The following is a 15,971-nucleotide window of genomic DNA, read 5'->3' on the forward strand; positions in this document are numbered from 1 at the left end:
GGAGGCTGAGACAGGAGAATTGCTTGAACCTGGGAGGCAGAGGTTGTGGTGAGCCGCGATAGTGCCATTGCACTGCAGCCTGGGCAACAAGAGCGAAACTCCATCTCAAAAAGAGAGAGAGAGAGACAGAGAGATAATAGCAACTCTTTGTTGAACAACTTATCTATAGGAACTAAATGTTTCCATTGGCATTAGCAACATATACCAGATTTGAAATGGTTTTAATGCAATGTACCAGGTATTCTTGAATCTGAAGCCCTGCAATTCTTTTCTCTATATTCTATGAAGTAAATGTTCAAATTCACGTGTAGCTCATTTTAATGTTTCATTCCAAGGGCGATTTCTTTACCAATGGATTCCCAAGTGTTTTTTTTTTCAAAGAGCGCTTAAAATGTTTCTACTTAAAAATGAAGCTTTTTTACAGGCTAGCTATTTAAAAATGGGCAACACCCTAGTGAGAGGAAGAGTACTGTTAATAAATCTGATTTTAATGACCCTGGCAGAGCAGAGCAAGCAGGACCCTGTCATTGCTGAATTGGCCTCAAAAACAGTAAAGCACAGGAAATGGGATGACAGCAAATTTCAAAGCACAGCAAAATCCTCATTAATGCTGAACATGGAAATCACACTTCAGCTTAAAATTTGCTGAAACAGAAATAGAAAACAAACATGAGGCCCTTTGGGTCTTCTTGTGTACAAAAAAAATGAGCGATGGATTATTCTGTAGGATTCTGTGATAATCAGTTTTGACTGCTTGTTTTTTAGGGAGCTTTTATCTTCAGATTCATTCTCAAGGCGAGCTCATCTAGTGCATTCTCCCCAGTGTGTTCAAGCGTGCACCAAGGACTATTCTACAAACAGAAACTTGAAGAGGAAAGCTTTTCAGCCTCAAAATAAATAAATAAATAAGGCTTCTGCATTGCAGCTAATGGCCTCTTACAGAGACTTGCAGAGAATAAGTGCAGTTTAGAAGCATGGTTAGTAACAAACCAAAAAAAATTAATTATTTTTTTTGTTCTTTGGTGTGTGTGTGGTTTTTTTAAAAGAGGAAATGCATTTTTCTAGTTTAATCAACTTAACAGACCCTTTCCCTCCTTGCAGAATAAGAAACAATGTGTTTTCGAAGGACTATCGTACTTAATATTTTAAAATCAAATTTTATTTTCTAAACTTGACTAATCTACAACTTTCAAATGTAGTGAGTTACAGACCATCATTTATAAGGTGATCCCTTGGAAGTTTGAAAATACTTTCTAATGGGGAAAAAGTGTTCTTTTCATTGTGTTTTCATACTAACACAAGTCTTGCTAACCCATAAATGTATTTAAAACGACATATAATACCCCCTTTTTTTTTTCCTTTGAGATGGAGTTTCACTCTTGTCACCCAGGCTGGAGTGCAATGGTGTGATCCCGGCTCACTGGAAACTCCGCCTCCTGGGTTCAAGTGATTCTCCTGCTTCAGCCTCTGAGTAGCTGGGATTACAGATGTGTGCCACAACACCTGGCTATTTTTAAATTTATTTTTAGTAGTGACGGGGTTTCACCATGTTGGCCAGGCTGGTCTTGAACTTCTGACCTCAGGTGATCCGCCGGCCTTGGCCTCCCAAGGTGCTGGCATTACAGGAGTGAGCCACCACGCCTGGCGCAGGACATATAATACCTTTTATTAGTAGTACTATCCTACCTTTTATTAGTAGGAATAAAAAATAGAACTCTTTATTCCTACTAATAAAAGGTATTATATTAAATAAATAGCACTATTTCAGGTTAGAGAAAACACAAACATTAGAGCCAAAGCCACCTGAAATCTGAGTTGAATTCTAGGTTAGCTGCTTACCAGATTTGTGATGTTGAATGAATAGCTTTACCTCTCTGAACCTCAGTGGCTTCACCCATAAAATGGGGGTAATACCTACATCCCAAAGTTGCTGCTGTGAGGCCAGCACATGGGCTGAGAGCCGCCTCTGGAGTCAGATGTCTGGGTTTGGATTCTGGCTCTCCCATTTACTTGCTGGGAGCCATAGGCAGGTTATTTAACTTCTCCACACATCGGTTTCTTCAGCTATAAAATAAGAATAACATAGAAACTTACCTCTGGAGTTGTGTCAATTGTGTTGGGTTGAGTCAATATGTATAAAGTGTTTCAAATAATACTTGGCATGTGGTAAGCACCATAAAAGTGTTTGTTTTTATTATTATTATTTTATTAGGTATGTTTTCTGTCTCAAACAACAATAATGAACTATCCTAAGTTTAAAAATAGATAGATCGATGGAAAGATAAATAGATAGATAATAGTTACCTAGGAAACTGATTTGGTTCATGGTAATTTACCACTATATATAGGAAACAGATTTCATCCCCTAGATTGTGTAAATGAAAACATGGAGAAAGAAGGAAGGATTGTGTCCAGCCAAAACCACAATTTCAGCTGCACATTCAATTGGTTTAGAAAGAATGTCAAGTGTTACCTATTCTTCAGCAAAAGGAAAACAAGCAACAAGTCTCTGCAGCCAGACATAGAAAGCATTGTTTTGAAAAAACTGGAAAGAAGATCTCAGACGTGCTTGGGCAAGATTATTATTCCACTGCATTTTAATTGCAATTTCCATACTAAAAATAGTTGCATTAAACTTCATTTATCATTGTTCAATAGCCCCATTTGTGGAATATGAAAATATTTAATGCCTTGCAAATGAAGACAGCTGGATGCTTAAAACCCAGTCTGAAGAATTAGAGAGTCTTACTGTATTGTTTTCCCCGGTGCAATGAAATTGCTGTTTGTCTTTCATATTCTCAAGTCCTAAGATTAGAAAGGAGTGAGGGACAAGGTTTGATTTTAATAGGGAGGTTACCAACTATTTTGGTTTCATCTACTTGAAAGTTTAACTCCTAAACCTTATAATGGACCATGAATTATGGCCAGCCTTCCAAGGTGCCAATATTGCATTCTGCATTAGGGGAAGAGAGTGGAGTAGATGAGGTGGGGATTATGTGAGAAGAGCTGGCTCACTCTAATTTCCAAAGCCTGCTGTCCCTGGGAAGCATGAAATCACCAAGACCATGGCCTCAGGAAAAAAATTATATTTTCCCCCTTTGGGCCCAGACCGGGCTCTTGGTTAAGGCATTGACCTGGCGTAGCGTGTGGGGTTGTGGTGTTGTAGTGCAGAGATCCCTAACTATGAATGTTCCTGGGCAGCAGAATGTCTTCCCCAGAAGCAGAGCTTCCGGCTGGAGAATGTCCAAAAAATAAAAGTAATGCCAAGCACCACTAAAACTGTAAGTTATATTGAATTTCATCTTGGAACTGGAAATTCACAATACAACTCTTGGTATTTCTCTATCAGTGTATTGAGATTAAAAGGAACTCCAAGGCATAAAAGCAGATCACCCTGGAATTTTCCAGGGATCCCAGCCCAACCAGGGCAAGTCATGTCAAAGGCTGTTCAATTTGAAGGTGGATAACTGGTGACTAACTAAGAAGAAAAAACCAGAATAACATGAAGTGGTGCCAGAAAACACATGAAGTGTTCTGGGACACTTGGCTCTCCTGGTTTCCTTTTAAAATTATTTTTATTATTATAAACAACTTTGAGAAAGTTTATCCCATAACCTCTTCAATAAAATGTAATCAGTGAGCTACTGCTAGAATACTTATAACTTTGTTCATATGTACACATCTTATTTACAAAATTTCAGTCAATCTGTATATGATGGGAGTCTTACTTTTCATATTACATTATTTGGCTTTTTTCTATATATTTATGGCTTAAGTTCATATTTAACATTTTAAAGGATGGCATTGTATTTTATCCAGCTGATATAACTACTTATTTTCTCAAAAGTGAATCAACTTTCTAGTCCTTATTATTGGACTTCCTGAATAATGACAGCAACAACAACAAAATCAACATTCACACTGTAATTTATGAAAAAGTTTGTTTCTTTTTATACCCAATGAGATACTTTATTTGAACATATTGTCAACTCACTGTGAGGCAGAAAAACATAAAAAAATTTGATAGTTGTAACTTTAAAAATTGGCTAACAAATGATAGAAACAACTCAACTAAAGGAAAAAATTTTAAAAATTATTTATTCTTTTGTCTCTCTATACTATGGAATGTGGTGCTTTTTGCTGGAAGTTGGTATGACTATTTAGAAAGCCAAAATGGCTCAGTGTGCTGCACTCTGGAATCTCATTGATTGATTGATTGATTCATTTAACTAATATTTATTGCACACCTACTACCTGCTGGATACTATTCTAGATGTGAGAGATATGACAGTAAAAATAACCCTCCTCTCACAGACCTTACTGGGGGAAGCATACAATAAATTAATGAATACACAACAAAATGTCAGATAGTGATATGTGTTGAAAAGAAAATTCAAGAAGGGTAAAAAGGTGAAATGCAGAGGCTGCTGTAATATTTCAGAAGGGATAGGAGGTTTTCTCTGATGAGGGGGTAATTGAAGCCGGTGCTTAAATCCTGTGTGTATCTCTGGAAGGTGATGTCTTGCGTGTGTCCATGCAAGAAGTACAGCTCACTTTCTCATGTCTTTATCATTTTTTATTCATTTGTTCAGACAATATTTGTTCTGATGAATGTGCTACTGCTTTGATAGCTATGGGAGATACAGAAGTGAACTATGCAGGTGTGGCACCTGCCTCACAGAGTTTATGAGAAGACAAGAAATTACAAGTGTGACAGTGCTTTGAAAAAGGAAGTGCAAGGTGCTGTTGTGGTAGATTTTTATAGCTGGGAGGTCAGGGAAGGTTTCCCTGAGGAAGTGACCTTTAAGCAGCGAAGCAAGTGCGAGCCAGATTCACGGGTCAAAGGCAATGGAAGTAAGGGAAATTTACAGGCAGAGGGGATCAGTGTGCAATCTTTCTTTTTCTTTCTTTCTTTCCTTTCTTTCTTTTTCTTTTTCTCCTTCCTTCCTTCCTTCTTCTTTTCCCTCTTTCTTTCTCTTTCTTTCTCTCTCTCTCTCTTTCTTTTTCTCCTTCCTTCCTTCCTTCTTCTTTTCCCTCTTTCTTTCTCTTTCTTTCTCTCTCTCTCTCTTTCTTTTTTGGCTGTTGACTTTCACCTTTCTCACCTATCCAAATCTTCCAAGGGCTAAGAAGTAATATCACTTGATTACATTTTCTTGCCCTTCTCTGGTAAATGTGCAAATGTATAATTTCGCAGTAGATGAATAAAAGAAAAATGTACATGCAGCACAGGAGTCAAAAACAATAATCATAATAATACAACCCAAACTAATGGACTTTATTCATACTCAAGATTTAGATAGTTTTATTTACAGTAAGTTTTATTGTCAATCTTTTGTTAGCTGGAGTGCTATCAATTTATAACACAGATTTTGGCTCATAAATTTCCCAAAGACCATTTATCAAGCTATAGTCACTTGTGGTTTTGTATTTAACTCAAGTGCATATAATTTTCCATGTCTTTAAAATAAGTGTTATGGCAGAGAAAGAAGCAGCATCAGGAGGAGATAACATTGAAACCTTATAAGAAAAAAATATGTAAGTTGTATTTCCTGTCTATACCAGCTGATTATTTGAAACCCAGTGTGGTAATGAAGAAGAGTAGGAAAGCTATGGGCCAGTTACATAAGCCTATAGCTTCCAGAGGGCCCTGAGGTTTAAAAATCCCAAAGAATGTTCTTTTCAAAACTGTTTACAGATGAGCCTCAATTTACAATGGGGTTATGTCCCGAAAAACCCATGGCAAGTCAAAAATATTGAAAGCTGAAAATACATTTAATATCCCAATATACCAATCATAAACTAGAAAAATCGTAAGTCAAACCATTGTGAGCCCAGGGCCATCTGTATAATAAAGAAACATTAGGAACTATGTGAATGCTTTCAATGAGAGAGTTTTGCACAGTGAGGTATAGTCTCTCCATACAATAAAAATGCTGCAGCCATTAGATAGCCTGTTGTAGGAGGCTCAATAACAAGAGAGAATGCATGTGATAATTTTTTAAAAGCAAGATGACAAAACTTTGATGTGATAAAAATTACATCAAAAGAGCTGGGTGTGGTGGCATGCCTATAGTCTCAGCCACTTGGGAGGCTGAGGCATGAGGATTGCTCAAGTCTAGAAGTTCGAGTCTAGCCTGGGCAACATAGCAAGACTCTGTCTCTGAAAAAGAAAAAAATTAGGTCAAAATATGATACAGTTACAGAAAAAATAGATTGATATTTTAATGGGGGTTATATCTGTTTAATGGAATTATAGATTATTTTATTTTCTTCTTTATGTGTGTGCTTTCTAAATTTTTGATCACAAATGTAAATTGGTTTCATAATCTAAAAAAAAAAAGCAATAGATGTTCTTGTTCTTCCAAAGAGAAAGGAGATATTTGAGTAGAAGTCATTCTTACAATGCACACACATCTGTATGCAAGATGAGAGTTTTCCTTAGGTAAATTCTGAGCCTGTAGCTTTTATGTGAGTGGAGCAAAGGACCCAGAGTTAACTGCAGAGGATCTAAACAACCTTTGATGCTGGAGATCGTGCTTGGTGATTATAAACTTTTATTTTTAAAACACAAAACGAGAAACAGAGGGCCAATGAACACCACATTATTAATGCACCATACACACATGCCATTTAATAAGTCAGTCCTCCTTATAAAGAGGAGTAATTCTTCTATCAATGACAGGTTACATGACATCACTGCTTACATCTCACCACGCCAGCTGCTGACTTATTAAATGGAATGTGTGTATGGTGCATTAATAATGTGGTGTGGGGCCTGCATGCCAGTTGTTCCTTTATTTCGTTTATATGGAGAGTGTGTGTGTGTGCATGTATGAAATCCACCTTTATTTTCATGGCCTCTGGATTTTGTATTATGCTTAGATGGTCCTTTCAAAATTATAGAACTTCTACTCATATTTTTTTCTAGTGTTTTTACAGGTTCGATTATATGCACTTAAATTCTCTTTTCCTGTGGTTTATGTTTTAATGTAAGTACAGGGTAGGGGGCAAATTTTATGTGTTTCCCTATGGCTAGCTAGTTGTTTCAATAGCATTTATTGAAAAATCCATCTTCTTCTAATCCTTTAAAATTCACTTTATAATTCAATTTTCCTATACTTTGGGTCTGTTTCTGGATGCTTTGCCTTTTAATTCGTCTATTGGTCTGTTTCTATACCAATACCAGACTATTTTATTACCACAGTTTAATAGTACACTTTGATAATGTATGAGATCAAATTCCCCCAAACTATCCCTTCTTTTCTTTTTCAAAAGCATATTGTAAATTTTTTTGAGCTAATGCATTTCTGAAATGGCTTGCCTGAACACTTCCCTTTGCTATACTAACTAGAATGGATTCTTCCTTTCTTTTATATTCTCCAGAAAGTGAACTCTATTCTTCTCATCCCAGTGAAGCAGGGCAAAATTGATGCCAGTTTTTTGAAGACAGTGTCTATCTGTTCTTCAGAGCTTCTGTTGAGAAGCCATGAGGCCACTGGTGCTTTAGCTTCCTCTAGCCAAATGGAAAAGCCCCTTTCACATCTGAGCACCAAGATCTTTGGAATCTTGGCCATGTCTGCAAGCAAGATCTAGTCTAAAGCCTAATTACACAGTCTAGGACACATTCCAAATGAGGTATTACTGCTCTCCCATTCTGAGCTGCTACGGCCATCCCATTAAAAAAAGAGCCAAGGAAGGTCTTTTCAAAAGCAGCTGAAAAAGCTATAAACACTGGTTAACTCATTAATGCCTGATTTTTTTTAATCCCATTTTTTGTACACCCAGATGTCAACCTTGGTTAACAGATCAAACCATTCACAAATGTCAAATCCCAAAGAAATGCAATCAGAATCCTCCAGAACAGGACTCAGAAGTCTGTATTTTTTAAAACTCCCCAGGTAATTCTAATGGATCCATCATTGGATCAGAGTCAGGGAAACTACTGTAGATTATACTATTTTATCCTCAGTAACTTCATCTGTAAAACGGGAGCAAGAAATATCTATTTCACAGAATTGTTAAGAGTGATACCTAATATGTATTGCATCTTGACTGTATGCCAGGCACTGTGTTAAGGGCTTTCCATCTATCATCACACTGAACTCTTACAACAGCCCTATGAAGTAGATACTAGATTATCCCCCTTTTACAGATGAGGAAACTGAGGTACAAAGAGGTTAAGCAATTTGATAAAAGTCATCCAGCTAGCAAGTGTGGAGGGCAAGCATATCAACTGCTAGGGTTAATGTGAGGATTATATTAAATAATGTATTTAAAGCATCTGGTACACAGTAGGTGCAAATAAATGCTCTCTCTTATCTTCCTTTTATCCACATGATTCTACTCATGCCCAGTAAAATTTACATTGAGGACAATATTTTGACCTTAGCAGTGCCCTAAGAATTGAAAGTTCAGTATCCCGGAAAGTAGAAAAGAAAAGGGAAGTTAGGTAGTAGTGGAAGGAGGTGTTTGGGATCTCCAACAGAGAGAAACACAAAGAAAGGTGTAATTACATAGGGAAAAACAGGTGCACACGAGGGAAGACAGTTGCTTGGCCACTGAGGGTAGGATAAGGCAGGGTGATAACCTTTAAAAGAGGAAAGCCACGGTATAAGATGAGAATCTCAGAGGAATGGAGTCCAGAAAGACACCTATTTCAGCCCCCCTCCCACTGCATGGTAATCCAATTCTCACTTGGACATTTTTTATGACAAGAAACTCAATTAATCAAGGCAGAGGATGCTCTAGCTATTAGACAATTGTTCATATTGATTCATTCTAGTTTCTACCCACAGGTTCTCCTTCAACTCCTTAAGGCCCTGAAGTGTAAGTTTAATTTCTCTTCTATTTGACAGTTCTTCACATATATCAAGACAGTTACCTTGTACCCCTGGGGCAAAACCTTCTGCTTCGTTTAATATTTCCTCATATGACATAGTTTCTAGCCTCTTTACGTCCTAGTCCCTCTACTTGTGCATGTAGATAATTTCTTTCTGCCAAGTCTTAATTGCAGACAATATTTCATGTGGGTATTGACCAACATTGGGCAGCACAATAACACCTATCTTGCTTTACATGTCAGACTTCCGTTGATGCAGCCTAAGAGCGTTTATTTACTTTGGCAGCCACAATTCACTGTGGACTCAGATTATTTGTCACCTAAGACCCTTTATCTTGCTCCTATACGCATCTAAGACACCTCTGCCTCCTGCTGGCTTCACACAGGGTGGGACTCCACATTTACCCGTTAGAGTCAGCCCACTGCTCCAATATTGTGTGTGGTTTGTGTAATAGCGTCTCTTCCCCTCCTGGCTTTGTGTCATCTGGACATGTGATGCGAATCTTCTGGATTTTCCTTCAGGACACTGATAAAAGTTCTGATGTCTGGACCTGGGAGAGAGGCTTCTGTCATTCTGAGGGTAACTGATGTGGTATAGAGGCTTTGAAATAAAAAGTCTGGTTTGAATCATGGCTTTGCCACCTACTGTGTGACCTTTGGCCAGCTAGCTAAATTCCGAGTTTCAGTTTCCCCATCTGTAAAATGGGGCAATAAAAGCTTCCTCACAGTGTGGTTATAAAGATTAAGGGAGAACATGAGGGGAAAGTACTTAGCACAGTGTCTGGTATGTAGTAGGTGCTGCTGGAATGTTGACTTCCTGCAATCTTCTTTTTGGTCAACGTGGACTCACTAATCAGCATCTTTAGGTTATGGCTACTTAACCAGTTATTAGTCCAATGAATGATACTAGCATCCAGCCCATATTTCTTCATCTTGTCAAGTGCTTCGCTTAAGTCCCACTTATCTAGAGTGATCTCCTCATGAAATGGGGGCAGAGACAAAGGAGCAATAAGATTCCATCTGCGTGTAAACTTAGGAAAAATAGCAAGCTACCGACGGAGTTGCTTGACCTAGAAAACAGTCAGCATTTAGACCAAAAGCACATATTGGGCACTCCGTGCCTGCCAGTGAGCTGGGGATGGGCAATGGTGTTACAAAGATTAAAAAACGCAGTGTCTGTGTTCAAGGAACTTACCAGGCTATAAGTCTAGAGTCACGGGGGCCAGTCTGGGTAACATAATTAGGCCCATTTATTTAATTCCATTTGTTCATGTATCCAGCCAACAGATATTTATGGTGCACTTGCTGGGTGCCGGCCCCGCCCCCACCACTCCACCCTACCCCAGCAGGCGCTAAAGGAGAGCTGGCATGATGGATAACGAAAAAGAAGACGCTGTCCTATTCAGGGAGTTTAACATCTGGAAGAGCCAGGAGTTCTTTGTGCTAAAGGCCCTCTACAAAGTGCCTGAGATGCAAAAATAAGTCACTTTCCCTGTCCTCTCAGCAACCGAGTCGCTGTCGTTATCAAATTTTTATTTTCTGTAACTGTTTCCTTCCGTCTTGCTCCGTAGACAGCTTTTTGCAGCAGAGAGCGCTGCCGCGGGGCTGGTGTCTACCCCTCAGTAAGTGGTCAAAACCTGGCTACTGGAAGGAAATGCAATGGAATCGCTCCGCGCTCGAGTATTCTCTTTGGAACTACGGGAATGACAGCTCCAGTGGGACACTTGGAGGTCATGACGAACGCAAAGAACGTGAGAACACTTGCAGTCCTCGGGGTGGAAATGCCTTCTAGAAATACTAAGTGTTCGTTCTCTCCTTTAGACTTTGGCAAACCAGGGGTTTTAGGAAGGGTCTGGCACTCAACGTTCCTAAAATTGGTTTCCTAGATGGAGCCGGAGGGAGGGAGGGAGTCAGGAACTGCTGCTTTTCGTCGGAATGCCCGGAGTGGAGAAGGAGGAGGAGGGGTGAGGGCGGGCGGCCAGACGCCAGCCGGCAGGGGACCCAGAGAAGAGGGACATCCCGGGCGACCCCGAGGAGCGCGGCTTGGGCACCGCAGTGGCCTCGGCTAGTGGGAGACCTGACGGGAAAGGGAGAGGGCAGGGGCGAGGAAACCAGGGAGCGCACGCGGATTGGTCCTCTCCTCGGGGCGTGCGCTGCTGTGCGCCAAATGATTGGTGGCAGGAAAATAGCAGGTAAACCGGCCCTCGCCGCCTCGCCATTGGTCAGCGGCCTCTCTAGCCGCCACACAACTGGCCAGCGGGCTGCCGAGCCGCGCGCGGATTGGCTGGGGGCGGCCGCCGGGACAGGCTCCCTTCGGGCGCTCGGATTGGCTGGCGGGAAGAGGCAGGTATCCGGGCTCCGCGGCTCCTCCATTGGTGGGCGGGGAAGGGGGGTTGGGCACAGCGATTGGTGGGCGGGGGGCCGGGCCTGGGCCGGCGGGGAGCGGATTGGTCGGAAAGTAGGTTAGTGGTGCGACATTTAGGGAAGGCAGAAAGTAGGTCAGGGACGGAGGTGCCTGTTTACCCGCGCCGGACTCACCGCCGCCGCCGCCGCGGGATCCGAGTGCGGGCGCGGGCGCGGGCGCTCCCGGCGAGCCACGGTGAGTGTCAGGCCGGCGGCGGCCAGCGGCGCGATCCCGCGCACCCCGTCGGGGGCCGTCAGCACCCTCGCGGGCGCTGCGCCCCTGCCGCCGCCCCGGGGGCAACCCGGCCGCCGGAGAACCCTGCCCGACGTGCCCGCTGCCGGCCTTAAAGGGCCCGTGACCGCTCCCTGCCCCCACCCGGGCCTCGGGGAGGCTGCGCCCCTTAAAGGCGCCGCGCCCGTCCGCCCCCATCCTCCTCGCGGGGGCTGCCGCTGCGGGCTAGGGCAGGCAGAGGTGCCGCAGGAGCCCTTAAAGGGGCCGGGAAAGTGTCCGCTGGAGTACCCACCGCCTTTCCGCGGGCATCGCTACCTGGCGGGGGGAGGGGGCAGCTAGCTGCCTCTTAAAGGGATAGCTCTGCACTTGGGGGCAGTGACTCGGCCAAGGAGGACTCCTAGATGTATCCCCGGGAGCTTCGGGGATCCCCGAGGGGATCATGCCTGGTGGCTGCCCCCCAAGGGCGTTGGGCGAACGGTGCCGCGTCTGCCCTTCCTCCCCGCTTCACTTCCCTTTCGGGAGCCCGCGAGGCTGGGTGGGGGCGGGGAGGGCGTCTCCGTCGGGCTTGGGGAGTCCAAGTCCGCCCGCCCCTTCGGCCCTGTAGCCGGGGCTGGCGCTGCACCCGGGAATCCCCGGCCGACACGGGGCCGACCCTAGCCTGCGAACTTTCGTGGGGCCTGTGCCGTCCAGGTCCTGGGCGGCCCGCAAGGATGCCCCGTGGGTCTGCGGGCAGGTGCGCGTCGGCGTGGGGATGTCGCCTGGAGCCCAGGTGCGGGCCGGCCTTGGAGCCCCAGAGCTCCGCGGAAGGCGCAGCGAGCCTGGCTCCAGCTCCGGGCTTGACAGATGTCAGGGAAGAAAAGGTTCCCGCTCGGCTATTGCCGGGCGTTGACATCCCAGAGAGCTTCCCGTTTGCTTGGAAGAAGACGAGGAAGGTAGAGGCGAACGTCGATCTTGTGGGGCGCATGTTAGCCACGCCGAGGGGTCGCGAGAGCCGGCAGCGGGGTGAGCGCAGGTGCCCGTCGGCAGGAGCTGGGGAGGGAAGGGGTGTGCTGGACACCGGCGCCTGCTGTCAAGTTCTCGCCGGCCGGTGAGAGACCCGCTGCCGCCGCGCACCCCGCACCTCCTGACCCCTCTCCCCTCTCTGCCTCGGCCCCTTCCCGGTCACCTAGCGTTGTTTTGGCGCTTTGGCGCTTGCGGTCTCTTCTCCCTTCTTCCACCGCTACTCCTCAGCGGGGAATTATTAGCCAAGTTTTCTCATCCAGCTTCCAAAAATCAGATTCTGTATTTGTGAACAAGCTTTTCTTGACACTGCCCGTATACCCGTATTTCCAGCATCGTCGTTTTATTAAAAATCCATTAAAGCTGTCCCTTAGATGCATTCATTTCCCACGACACCTGCTTGCTTGTCATTTGTCCTTCTGACATCTGCTGTTGTTCACCCCTTTAATCTATTTTTAAATGACAACTATTATTTTAATTCTTCTGGTCTCATTGATATCAAGATCTGTCAATTTGGGTTGGTGGAGTTTTTAATTAATGTACCCGTTGAATCATGAGCTTAAAATAATCATCGCTGCTCCTGAGCAGTTTTGAATAATACCATGCTCTCTGTGCTTGCAAGACTTAAAAAAAATTCGCTGGTGTTATATTTGATTTCCATATCAATGGAATTCCCAAATATTTTTGAAAATACAAAATTCAGTCTTTCAGTCCATGTTTTGTTACTCAGATCACTTTATTGATAAGTCTTTAAAACAGTTTATAGAACATATTTAGAAGGTTTGGAAATTTCCTGGACAGGATTTGAAATTGCCTGTATCATCTGAAGCTGGGACTGTAGAAGCATTTTGGCTTTGATTGTAGATGCAGCCAGTGAATGATAACAATAAGTTAAACCTGTAGTTAAATTTGTTCTTTATTCCACCCTCTGAAGAACGAACAGATCTGGTAGAAAAGCACTAACCTGGGAGTTAGGAGCTGGACATCCTGGTTCTAGTTTAGGCTTGAGCTCTCGTGGCCGTTCCAGTTGGGGCAAGTTATTAAAGTTTTCTAGGTTGTGTTTGCCTCTGATGGAAAGTAAGACGGTTGAACGGTGATCTCAAAGGTTCCTCTGTTTTAAAGTTCTGTAAGTCTCTAAATATTTAATACATTTGAATTCAGGTTGGTATTTACCTCCTGGCACCTCCAGAATATCTGAGCTGAAGCCCTATTTTCATAAGAAAGTTAAGCAGATGAACAGATGGTGTTTTAAAGGATCCATTTCAAATGATTTATAAAATGATGACTACTCACGAGTTTGTCTGCTATTTGCAGAAGAGGTTTGCATGCCACAGGGCAGGAAAAGGAAGTGGCTGTGTTTTCAGATTTATCCCTTCACACCAACAATCTCTGTGGAATTTATATGCTAAAAGATGGACAAGCACCATAGAAAGATTTGGCTGTATTAACAAAACTGCATATGAAAAGGTAAAAACTAGATAGTTAATATCTCTCTTTGATGTAAGGGTTATAATATATCTGAGCTTTCTTTGTGATTTCATCATCAACTCTCACTGTGGTAGGAAAATCAATATTAAATAAACAGTTTCAGCCCCGTGATTACATGCAGTGATTTTAGGAAACATCATGATAACTAAAGTAGTTACTCGCAGGGAAGTAAAATATCCTTTCTAGACCTTGAGGTTTAGTTGGGAGCTAGTGACACAGGCATGTTATCCTTCTCCACAGTCTTTTTTTCATTGTCACCTTATCACAAGACTCAGATTTATCCCAAATACCCACCTTGTCTTTTCTTCTCCCTCTCATGAAATAAGACCTGCTCTGACTCAACCCCCTCAGCATCTCTTACAGCCCAAAATGTTCTGTCTCTATCCCCATTGTCCCCTCCTCTCCTCCCAATTCAGAGAAAGCAAGTGGACCTCTCCTCTGTTCCTTTCTTGGCCTATCACCATGCGCAAGCGCCTGGGCTTTGGTGGCAGAAGAATCTATGGCTCGGGTTTGGGCTGTGTGGCCTTGGATGTGTGCTTGACTCCTCTGACCTCAGGCTTCTCCTCTTGGTGTAATGGCAGTGCCTGCCTCATGGAGGCTGTGTGAGGATTAAGGGAGATAGTGCATGTAAAAGGCCTGGCACACAGGAAGCCTTTCCTTTGTGCCAGCTGCCATTCCTTCTCACCTTTACCTGGGTCCCGTCACTAGAATTTTATTTGTGCTGTTTGTCCTTAGTCTCCCCCGCCCCACCCTGAAAACCTTAGGCTTGATTTAGGAGAGGAAGGATGGAAGAGGCAGAGACAGACTTGTGGTGAGCCTGCTGTGTGCCAGGCAATTTACATGTGTCTTTACTTGGTACTCTGGGTTCGTATGCCTCTCTCTTTTCTCCCTCCTGCCAGCCTCCCCCACTCTCCCATCTCCTGCTCCATTCTTAGTACCTGCCCTCTGGCTTCTCTCTCTACCACCTTTCTTTATATTTCTTCTCAAAGTTTTCTCCAAAACTTTGTCTTGAGTTCCTGGGGCCCATCTGCCCATCCTTATTCCTAAGTGGTTGTTTTTTTCGTTTTTTTTTTTTTTTGAGACGGAGTCTTGCTCTTTCGCCCAGGCCAGAGTGCAGTGGGGCGATCTCGGCTCACTGCAAGCTCCGCCTCCTGGGTTCACGCCATTCTCCTGCCTCAGCCTCCCAAGTAGCTGGGACTACAGGCGCCCGCCACCGCACCCAGCTAATTTTTTGTATTTTTAGTAGAGACGGGGTTTCACCATGTTAGCCAAGATGGTCTCGATCTCCTGACCTCGTGATCCGCCCGCCTCGGCCTCCCAAAGTGCTGGGATTACAGGCGTGAGTGGTTGTTCTTGGCCCCTTTGCAGTATTTTTTTTTTTTTTTTTTAGACACGGTCTCACTCTTGCCTGGCTGGAGTGCAGTGGTGCAATCGTGGCTCACTGCAGCCTCCCAAGTCTCAGTTGATCCTCCTGCCTCAGCCTCTAGAGTAGCTGAGACTACAGGCACATGCCATCACATCTGGCTAATTTTTGTATTTTTATTAGAGATGGAGTTTTGCCATGTTGCCCAGGCTGGTCTCAAACTCATGGGCTCAAGTGACCCACCCGCACTGGCCTCCCAAAGTGCTGGGATTACAGGCATGAGTCACTGTGCTCAGCTCCTTTGAAGCTTTTACCTCACTTGTTTTTTGTCCCTTGAAATCCTTTCCTCCCTCAGCCTTTGGGTCATGCTGGTTTCTTGATTCTCTTCCTGCACCCCTGTAAAGATAAATGTCTGTCCTAGCTTCTGCTATTCACACTGTCCGTGGCCCGGGGTCCCCTCTCTAGCCCTGACCTGTCTCTCCTGTGTTCTGCTAGCAGGTCCGTTGTGGACTTGAATGGCAGCCTGTAATCTGCATCTGTGGCCTCGGAGTTACAGGTTTGCAGACTGCTTGCAAGCACTGTCACATTGAGTCCTCATGACATGCTGGAGACTACATCCCTTCATTCCCCAAGCTGTCCTAAAAGGC

General features: G+C 43.8%; 1 protein-coding gene across 14 annotated transcripts in view; it reads left to right on the forward strand.

Annotated features, from left to right (window-relative positions):
* The first annotated feature begins 11,246 nt into the window (after positions 1 to 11,246).
* The window catches only part of ARNTL (aryl hydrocarbon receptor nuclear translocator like), a 111,130-nt gene continuing 106,405 nt past the window's right edge, over positions 11,247 to 15,971 (forward strand). For 11 of the 14 annotated variants that reach the window (XM_030794735.1, XM_030794734.1, XM_030794737.1 and 8 more), the window contains exon 1: positions 11,247 to 11,438. The gene's annotated coding sequence lies outside the window, so the exon portion shown is untranslated. The remainder of the gene's footprint in view (positions 11,439 to 15,971) is intronic. The other 3 variants (XM_030794732.1, XM_030794733.1, XM_030794725.1) reach the window with 1 other exon arrangement.

This window comes from Nomascus leucogenys, chromosome 15 (genome assembly GCF_006542625.1).
Source record: "Nomascus leucogenys isolate Asia chromosome 15, Asia_NLE_v1, whole genome shotgun sequence".
In the NCBI taxonomy this organism is placed as follows: Eukaryota; Metazoa; Chordata; class Mammalia; order Primates; family Hylobatidae; genus Nomascus; species Nomascus leucogenys.